This window comes from Balaenoptera borealis, assembly GCF_965194805.1.
Source record: "Balaenoptera borealis genome assembly, chromosome: 3".
Lineage (NCBI taxonomy): Eukaryota > Metazoa > Chordata > Mammalia > Artiodactyla > Balaenopteridae > Balaenoptera > Balaenoptera borealis.
In genome coordinates this window covers 68732713-68744199 of record NC_138866.1, presented here as the reverse complement: position 1 = coordinate 68744199, position 11487 = coordinate 68732713, and positions in this window count along the sequence as shown.

The following is an 11487-nucleotide window of genomic DNA, read 5'->3' as shown; positions in this document are numbered from 1 at the left end:
TGTTGGCACAGATTCTGTCCTTAGAAATATGCCTCAGATTTCTATCATAGACCTACTTTACTTAATTCAATGCCTGATTACTCTAGGATTTAATATGAGAACAGAAATTGGTAGAAAAATTTTTCAAAGTTTGTTTTAACAAATTATGTCTGTCTTAGTCTCTTGGTATAGATTTCCATGGTAAATATAAGGCCATGCTGTTTACTTAGCCACAAAATCAAAACTTTATATTTTTTACATGCAATTTCTAACGAATGATATGGGTTTACTAGCACTCTCTCATAAATCTATAGCAATCATGCCTTTTATAGCATTTTTCTTGTATCTATAATATTTTCATGTTTACTAATGTTTCATGGGATACTATACTTTACAGACTTACCAAAAAAAAAAAAAGACAATTCTTAAAATTTCACCTTTTTCTAAGATAGATAATCTTTTTAATTTATAGGAGTAAAGCAACATCCAATTATAGCATGCCAGACACTGTCTACTGTTTTTTTTTAACATCTTTATTGGAGTATAATTGCTTTACAATGGTGTGTTAGTTTGTGCTTTATAACAAAGTGAATCAGCTATACCTATACATATATCCCCATATCTTCTTATTCATCTAATTTCCCATTAGAAGGCAAAATAAATATTGTCTGTGCAACAATTTGTAATTGCAACATGTTGACCTGAAAAACTGATCATCATTGCCATAAGTGACAAGAATTTGTATACTCTATTAAGATATCATGCACTGGCAATTTATGTCTTCAAAGCCTCAGTTTATTCAATTTAATGAATATTTACTGAATACTAAATACGTGTTTAGTGTTGGTTAAAAGTTAAATGAGACATTTACCCTGTCTTAAGGATCCTACAATCTAGCCAATAAAACATAAATCTCCACATATGTGTTTACCAGCCTTGGAATTCATAAACCTTTGGCATGAAATATTAAGATGTGATCTAAAGTCAAAAGGGTATTGAGATCTAATATTGGCTTAGCCACCTATTTTTGTCCAAGGAGTAACCCTCAGTTTTTTCTATGTGATAAAAATAAAATTTGTTCTCAAAAACCTTAAAAAGCTAATTAAGATGCACACATTCTTTTTTTAAAATTTATTTTTTCTTGAAGTAACATTAGTTTATTACATTATATGTTTCATGTGTACAACATTCTATTTCAACTTCTGTACACACTACAGTGTATTTACCACCCCAAATTTAGTTTCCATCTATCCCCTTTTGCACCCTCACCCTTTACCCTCTGGTAGCCACTACTCTGTTCTAATGTATGAGTCCCTTTTGTTCTCAATGTATTGAATATATAAGGATAGGGTTCAATATCAAATAACAAGTACTGAGCTCACTGAAAAAAAGATGTTATTGATACACAAATTATTCATATCATCATGTATGCAAGTCATTGTTATATGCCTTATGTTACTATTTTAATATATACAAGTTAAGTAATAGATGCAATAATATGCAAATTACTGTTATCCACAATAGAAGGGTAAAACACTGTCCAGCATTTAGCAGAAATTATTTTCATTGAATTAAGGTCATAGGGAAAACCTCACTAAAATGTTGACAAATGCTTTAAGCTTCTAAAAAAAGTAGAAACAGAAATAACTGGGCTGCCATTATTTATGTAAATGAGATATGATAGGAAGGCACAGGGGATGAAAAACAACAGGAAATGCAACTTTATCAATCAAAATATCCATGATATATTCTTTTTAACGCACAACATGGGCTTTTATTATATGAACAAAATTGAGTGCAAATTTTGTAGCTATTCAGTAAAAATAAGTGGCTGCCATTGCAACATATGCATTGCATAGCACATGTGCTACTTCTCAATTAAAAGTGCCATGAAATGCTTACAAGCACTTACAATGTTTTAAGGGGACACATGTTTGAAAGAGATGACCATTTTAACAATTATTTGTTGTTGTCATGTCACGCAAATGTCTTTTTCCTTAACTTTATTTCAAATCCCATAGTTGAATTTGTTGATGGAAAACAAGAAGCAAGAGGTTCTGTTTGTGGAAATAGAAAGGAGTGTACATGAGGGGCAGGGTGTGTTTTGCTTGGCAGTTCTTGTGCTACCATTTTGTTTTTGTTTTTAGTGCTGGAGGGCAGCAAATTGGCAGGTGTAAATAAGGCTCTAGCTAGCTTCACACTGTATTTACAGTCAGTTATTATGGATTAAAATGTCTGTGATGTATAGGGAATTAGCACTCAACTTCTGTTAACAATGGAAGCTTAATGTCTAATTTCAAACATTGCCTGAATATACTTCTTCTGTCTAATCTTGCATTAATTTCCACCAACTTTTTATAAAGTGTACACAAATGGACTATTAGGAATCCTTCTGTTTGTGTCTTATTATGTACTTGCATTAAAGTTTGAAATTTTGAATATAAATTTTTGTATCTAAATTTTTAATGTAGCATGTAATTTGCCATAAACAAAAATTGGTAGGTAAGGAATATTACTCTACAACTGAATTGAGAAAGAGAGAGAGAGAGAGAGATTACTTAGAGAGAGATTTAGAGAGATTTAGAGACAGAGATTCCTCAATTCAGAAGATTATTTTTTATGGTATCCATACAGCATATTGTTATAACTTTGTTAATTTTTGAAAATAGCAAATAGCTATTTGCCTATCTACTTTGATGTAAAACAGAATCATTTTATGACATAGTTTGCACTTTCCTAGGATTTGCATGTACCACATGTTAAATCATGTCCCAGAAACATAGCAACCACTAGCAGATAGAGCCTAATGTCACATGATTATACAAAACACAAAGGTTATAATGTTTGTGCAGATAATTGCTTTTTAATAAGGAATTTCCATTTTAAGGAAAGGAAAGTAGAATAGTTTTATAAGAAATTTAGATCGGGCCACATTTCTACAACACACTGATCTGTAGCAACTTTTTTGAAAGCTCCTGGCAACATGAACTTCCCATGTCTCTATATTTGCTCTGTGCATGCAGACAAAGAGCCAAGATCATCTTGACTTTGAGGAGGAACAATGGAAAAAGATGATAAGAGAGGGGTATGAAATAAATAATAAATAAATAAGTGACTGTTGAATAAAACAATTAGTTTTGCCCCAGGCTTCTGCAATAGCTTATGAATCCTTACCAGCATTAGTTTACAGCTGGAACTTCAGGATATAATAGGAGATTGAATCTTATACAGGCAATGAAACAGATGATCAAATTCACAGGGGATTGTGTCAGGCTTTTTCCAGTACTAAAGAAACATATTAATCCTTGTCACTGTTTTCAGAAACGCTGTGACAGAAATAAACCTGTACTGTAACTTGGCCCTTTTAATGAGCTTCTGGAGTGTGGGCTTTCCACTCAGCACCTGAAAAACACAACAAAACACCTTTTATATTAAAGATGTGAGGTTTGCTGCTGGCTAAATTTGTACACATAAGTCTATAAACCAGCGCTCAGCCAGCTGGGAAGCAAGAAAGCAAATTCAGATTCTGCCATGAACTTCACAGACCAATTATCTACTTGGAATCATGGGAGTTTAACAAACAAATACCAGCCCCTGCTGAGCCTTTTCAGGCCAGCAGCTTATGGGTGATTCAGTTGCATCCAAGGCTTTTAGACTGATCAATTCTTAATCACAAAGCACAAAAATTATTCTCAGACTCATGTCAGTTTCTTTGGACACGTTTGTTAACAATCTGCTTCAAATCATTTTTTTAAAAGAAACGGCAGACACTGTTTTTATTGACTCCCCACTTGTAAAATGTTTATAGCTTGTTAATTTATATTTACCCCTTTACTTTTGCCTGTAAATCAACATCACTTAGCACAGTTTGGTTACACTTTGTCCAAAGGAAATTACAGAAGCCTGCTATGGGGCTAAAATGAAGGAAAGCTGCGGAAAATCAATACACTGCTGATTAAACAGATCGTAGCAAATTCACGGCTCTATGCTACAGCATGGAGACATCAGTGTGATGCCTATCTAGCAGTTAATGTGCTTTCAGTCAGGTGAAGAAAATTTCAGAATAAGGCAAAATCACCCAGAAAAAGAAGAACTACCTTACACAAGAATGTGCTTACATGAAACCTACATTTTGTGTAAGGTAGTAGTTCACTTAGGGAATGAGAGTGCGTTTGTTTTACGAAATAAAGCAGTTTACTGTCTTTAGTATGACATTTACCCTTTGTATTATGAAAGGAACTAATGGCATTGCAAGATACCACCTATTTTCTGCCACAAGTCAAGTGTGCTTGTTTCATTTTATTGGTTTCTTTTTAGGTTTATCCACATTTTCTTCTATAATTTCCATTTGGCAATAATCATAATGACTGAAAGGTACATTACTTGTAGAGGAGGTCCAAAAGTAATAATGATATCCAATGGTATGTCTGAAGCAATTCAGAAAGGATAATGTAATTTCCAATTTTAGAGTAGAAGAATGTACATGAAATAAACTACTTATAAAAAATGCAGTTTTTACATATTTTTTAAGTAGTGGGAATGGAGAATATGAACACAGCACAGTTATAAAGAGCATTTGTTTGTAAATCATAGATAAAAGCAGCATTTGGGTCACAGGGAAGATTTGAGATATCCCAACTAAAGCAAAGGTACTCTGAGTTAAAACATAAACTTTCATTTCCATGCTACCCAGTTTGTGGAATTCTGCAAACCGAATACTTTGAGGACTGTAGGAAAATACATATCCTTAAGACTTGTTAAGAAGTGGTAACTCCTTTAATCCAACTTGAAGAACTGCACTGCACTGTATTGCATGTGAATTAAGGAAATGAGAAGCAAACAAAAGTTTAAATACAATCTTTCCGGAAAAGCGTAATTAGAAGAAATTTTGTTTCAACCTTTTGTTAAGCTTTTTATTTGACATACACACTTATCTATTTAGATTACTGTAATGCTATACCAAGAATCTTTGTTTTTTTAACTTGATACACCAGGGTAGTTTGAGGCTCTACTCACCATTGTTCACTCAGGATAACTATGGCTTTGATATGTTATAGTATCCTGGCAGATAAATTTCAATAGCAAATCCTTATACTAGAAAATATACTTGAGAAAATTATGTTCTATACACAAAAGCCAACTTAAGTTTCAATCTCTGTTGTTTTTAATTCTCTCTTTTTCAAAATATCAAAGTCTTCCAAATGGTAACATGGTTAAGTTCTTTGCCAAATTCCATGTGTTAAAATGAAGGTGTTTTTGAGTCATCAAAGCTTATAAAAAGACCTTTAACAAGTAAACAGCTTTCCTCTTTTTTAAAAAACTGGAAGATGTGGTATAAGAAAACACATTCATGGACACCATATGTGAACCAAGTTTCATCCCAAGATTTTGAGATTTTTGAGAATTCCTAGAAAATGACGGATTTAAATTCATACTGAATTTTACTGAAGAGGCTCACTCATTAACACTATTTTCATACTGATATATATATACACTTATATGTATGTATAAAACTCAAGGTGCTATGCTTTGATCATTCTGTCTAAAAAATCTCTGATAATCTTGTTTAGGAAAAAAAGGTCTTCAATAGTTCAGGAATATGAAAAATAATCATTACTTCAATATCTCTAATCTAGTGTAAATATTAACTTCCCTTTCTTGTACTGTGGTAAACTATCAACTTTTTTCCTATGTAAAGTTCAAAAAAATGAGGTCATTTCTACCTAATTAAATATGATTTTGTGACATTTGGAGGGCAAAGCAGTGGATATTAATGGAAAGAACAAGTATAGTAGAAAACATAGAAAAATACCTGTATTTGAAATACTAATCGCTTTGCCAGGTTAATTTGCTCCCAAGTAAGTATCTTAAAATATTTCTTTTCTTTGTAGCATCGAATGAAAACTAAACTGAAGTGACAGATTAGAATAGAAGGAGATAATGGAAGAGGACTGAATAACACAAATATAAACTTCTGAACAAAAATTATTTTTTAAGTCTCACAACTTATGTAGACATTTTTACATTTTCATAGTTCCAGTAAGTTAACAATGGCTGTTTGTAAACATGCTTTACTTTATTTAAAATCCATATACCATATGAATCTGAGAGTTGGCAGGGATTTGAATACCCTTTGGTAGAAACACAATTTTTCTTATTAATACGTGGTAATTTATCACCATTAAGTATATGATCCCTCTGGGAAAAAATGGATGCACATGGCTCTCTAGACTATAATTTTAATGTTCATGATATTAATCTTTAATTAAATTACAGTTATTTTAGAAATGTATATCCTTAATTAAATTATACCATGCACATAAAGAAGAAATGACTATGGTATGATTAAAACATGTTTAAAATGTACTACTGAATTTTGAATGCTGTCTGTCATCTGCAAAGTATGACTAGGCTTCAGAAATGACTAGGAAGTCAACTGAAAAATTGCCAAGTAAAACTGTTTGGTTCTTTAAAGAACTGTGCATTAAAATTTTGGACAGTTTCTCTATTAAATCTAAATATACTTAGTATATACAGTATTACATTTCTAAATTAATTGCCATACTCCCATTTGTTAAAGAATTTCACTCCATGTGAAAAGCAAAGTCTCACTAGATGTGAATTTTACACTGTGCTAGATCAATCCCAATACCAGTAAATGGATATTATTAAACAGCATGGGGTAGTGCAAACTGGGAAAGAAAACTTGTAGTGTGCTGCCTTTGAGCAGACCTGGCTTGCATGCTGTGACAGGGCAATTGTCGACATGCTTTTTCATGCCAATCTGCAGCTTTTTCAACTCTAGATGCTATGGCAACCAGGGTTTAACAGACTAAGCAGCTAACAAGCTTCCCTGATGGAATTGTCTGGTTGTGTGATTGCCTTGTCTTAGGGAAAATATAAAATAGAATGAAGACGCTTGTGGACATTTGTCAAACTGATTATAATTTGGACAGTTGAATCATAATTGTCTGTTGTGTGCCGTACAGTAGTGACATATGCTATTTTCCACATTCCTTGCAGTGCATACTATTGCATTCCTGCATAGGCTACGTTTCCCTTGGGAACAATGGGTCCTGGTTGCTGTGGGTCTGGTGCAACATGGCAGTCCACATCTCACACCAGATCATCTGGGAAAGAAAAGAACAGTGAACAGTTCTAATTTTTTCCTCTTTGAAAAGGCTTGTGTTTGACTTGAACTATATTTGTGTGAAATATAATAAACATAAGTTGATGTGAAAAGATACTTCTCTTTTATAAAATGTTCATGTTCATAGGGTAAGTTGTAGATCAAAATATGCAGGTGAATTAATTTGTTATTTATGACTGGGCATAATTTTAGTTCTTTGGGAATATTGATTTTTTAAATTTGCAACCACTTAAACATGTATTTGTGTCACCAATCATATGCATAATTTAAAACACTGAGAAAATAATCAAGCTTCTCTGATGGAATGGTCTTGTTTTAATACTGCCTTGTCCTATTGAAAATGAATAGAAGATATCCTCTTTATTGTTTTAAATGATTAAAAGCCTACTAATAAAATTTCTGTCTCCTTAAACAGTCAAAGGCATTGTATTTTCAAGATCATCTGATACCAAATCTCTGCTTTTTCTTGACAGGGGTACATCTTTTCAAAAATTAAAATGATTAGAATGAACATTTCAGATAAAATGTGAATTATCATAAAACAAAATCTAGGTTTCAATTTCATAGATAGACATCTTAAATAAAATGAACTATTTTTCTAGACAACCTCACTGATTATTTTGTACTTTAAAAATACCAATGTTATGTCTTTAGGATAAACATTGGATGAAATTTTCAGTAGGCACTGAACTAGTTGAGGTTTGTTAAGTATAAGTTGATAAGATTTTGGTGAGTCTATAGAAAGGTGCAAATGATTATGATAACACAATCATTTTGGCCATATCTCATCAACCACAGAGTTCTGCTGTATTTCTGTTTTGCTTTTTTTAATTTAAATTTTGAAATACTTCAAATTGATGCTGTGGTTTCACACACCAAGGACTTCAGAAAAAGTGTGGTTCCTCCCTCCTCTTCATTTCAGTAGAATGGGCAGCAATCCAAGTTGCCTCTTAAGAAAACTTGAAAGTCACATACGATGACTTATGTCTAGATGGTGCAATTCCCAGAATGGGTCCATTTCTAGTTTGAGACACCGATTATTTTTCTTAAACAGAAAGATCTCAGAGTGAGAACACCTTCTTCTGTGATAAGCAGTGCACACAAGAAGGACGAGAAAGGAAATTGGGAACATTTTGCTCTCTTCATAAAGAACCTACTCCAGACTAACATGTAAAAAATATATTTTGCAGAGTTACAGTGTACTAAAATTAATAAGGTAAGAATTACTTCCATAAAAGCTTTATTTTATATGAGCAGTAATCATTTTTCACAAAATAGCTTTTATTCACTGGCCTACCAGGTCTTCCCTTCTCATTTTATCTTAGTTTTGAAATTAGCCTCCTTTGTTAGTCACCTCTGTGCCTGTCACTTTCCTGTTGTCAGCTAGTGTTGCACTAGAGAGACCTCTGCCCCACTTATTTTCCTGAAGAATATAACTTCTTTCCTATCCAACAGGGAGCTTACTTGAGTCACAGGCTAAATAAATATCATTTGAATTAAGAAAAATCATATATTTTCAGTAGAATGGATGAGAATTTTGACTCTACTTTTTCTTTTCTTTTGAATATCAAAGATTCTGATCTGATTTTACTTTTTTTTTCTTTTCTTTTTTTTTTTGGCTGACCCGCGCGGCTTGCGGGATCTTAGTTCCTCGACCAGAGATTGAACCTGCGCCCCTGGCAGTGGAAGCGCTGAGTCCTAACCAGTGGACCGCCAGGGAATTCCCTTGAGTTTACTTTTGAATTCATTGAAACTTCTTTTTATTCAATAGGTTCAAACGTAGAGTGTGATAGTACCTACTTTGGAGTTTAAAGAATTATGCCTGAAAGCAAAGTAATTCTTTCCATCACTACAGACCAGAGGTGAGAGTCATGGTGCTTTATGTTAGTTCAGTGACTAACATAGGATTAGGATAAGGAAATTATAGTTTTAAGGTATAAGGAAACTATAGTTTCCTTAGGATAAGGAAATTATAGTTTAAGGTATAAGTGTTTTCCTTCCTGTTTATGAAATAAAGGCATATGAAGAAATGGTATACAAATTTCAGCAAAGTCAAGAGGTCAACCTTCTCTTGCGAAACATTTTATATCTATAAAATGTGCTTTACACTCATTATCTGGAGTTATTATTACCTACCAACTAAAATAGGCAAAGATTGATATGCCCATTTTAAAGCTTAGAATAAAAAACAAAAAAACTTGGGTTTATGGATTCACTGAAAAGGCTGTCTAATTACTAACAGAGGCAAAGACGAAACTTCACCTCTCCATTTAAAAAAATTGCCTCTTTAATTCCTTTTTTCTTTGACGAGAATTATAATACTTCATCAGTTCTGTAACACTGAGGTCAGTTCTCCATTTTGAAAGGCACCATAAGACTACACCATCCACACAATCTCTTGTGGTAGCTTTTCAGTGAAAACTTTTTTTCCATTAAAAATCAGAGAATTCCCTGGTGGTCCACTGGTTAGGACTCCATGCTTCCACTGCATGGGGCATGGTTCGATCCCTGGTCAGGGGATTAAGATCCTGCATGGTGTGGCCAAAAAAAAAAAAATCATTTTTCTATTAAACTACAGCACTAAATTACTTCATTTACAATGAAAACATTGTACAGAAGTCATTAACATTTTAGTACAAATTAATTCCAACCTTATCATCTTGGTAATACTACCAAAGTTCCACTTGGAGTTGGGCAGAGGGCTATCTCTGACTCCCCACTTTACCGTAGACTTCTGTGCAAAATCCACATTCTGAGGGACAGTCAGGGTGGGGATGGTGGAGAAAGGCAGCAATAATAGTGGCTTGACACCTTCCTCAAGTGGCTTATGAGTACCTGACTTCTGTGAAGTGAGCAGTGATGAAAAACAGAAGTAAAATTTGTTCCTGGAAACAAGTGAAACTCCTCCTTGAGAATGTCAGAAGGGGAGTTTTGAGAAAAAGATGTGTACAATAAAATGTGTATGTGCTAAGACCTAGCAACAATCTGAGTATTTTTGTAAATGGGACCACTCTCATAGTCACAGGCTAGCGATATTTGGATACTGACAAATTTTTCCCATAAGGCATAGTTGGACTGGGGTGATATTCACTTAGATTACTAGACCTCTGTCAATCAGGAGAGGCTACCACTATATCGTGGAAAGTTGTGACTTTTAAAATTTCTCTGCTTAAGTTCCATAGTTTTTCAGTAATAAATTAGTGCATATTTTAAGCTGATTTTTGTTTTTGTGTAAAATTCTCGGTTGAATCAAGCTTTCAAAATATACGGTGTGGAGAAAAGTTAGTGTTATTTTCCTAGATTTTGAAGTAAGCTTTCTTGGCTACACTATGCCACTTAGCCCCATGGCAATTTCTCTCAAATTCAGGAACTTCAACTCTTCCTTGTTGAGGGGTTTCATATATCACTGGAAATAAGTAACTGGGTAAGGAATCTTGTGAGAATGCTGGTCACTGATTAGCACATGGAAGACAGAGGGCTGCAGAGGCAGGAAGCATCACGATCACTCTAGGACACCACCACAAAAGTAGTTACAAGTCTTTCTTTTCTTCTCTTTTTTTTTTGACTGTGCCACAGAGCTTGTGGGATTCTAGTTCCCCGACCAGGGACTGAACCTGGGCCCTCAGCAGTGATAGTGTGGAGTCCTAACCACTGGACCAACAGGGAATTCCCTACAAGTCTTTCTTTTTCCCTCAAGGCACTCTGTTCAGCTTGGCCTCAAAATGATTAACAATTATACATCTTCATCCAGGTTCAGAAATATTGAAACAGCTTTTGACTTTTCTAGCTCTGAAATTTACCTACATGCAACATTTGAGTTCTTTCTGAGATTCTTCTCTCTGCCAAGTGACTAAGGGTTAAAAATAAAATCTTTCCTTGTCATTCTTAAAATAATGCGCAAAATCCAAACAGGAAATTATTTTAAAACATCACCTGGAATTAACGGCAGTATTTTTTTTTGTTTTTAACTTTCAAAACTCTTTTTTTCTCCAAAGAACAAAAGCAAATGAATGTAATAATTATAATAGTAATAATCATAATCATATTAATGAAAATAGCTAACATTTATTTAGCACTTACTATATTCCAGGTTTTCATTTAATTACTTTAATATATTAACTAATCTTCCCAAAACCTTATGAGGAAGATACTATTACTTCTGTGATATAGATAATGAAACTGAGGCCCAGAGAAGTTACTGATTTGCCCAAAGTCATACACTTAGTAAGCGTGGAACCAGTGTTTTAATGCAGGCTATATGACTCCAGTATCAGAGCTCTTAACTCTCAGAAATCTTCTTTGGTAATTCAAAAGTTGTATTCTAATCCTAGGTATTGATGAATTGATTTTATTAGTTT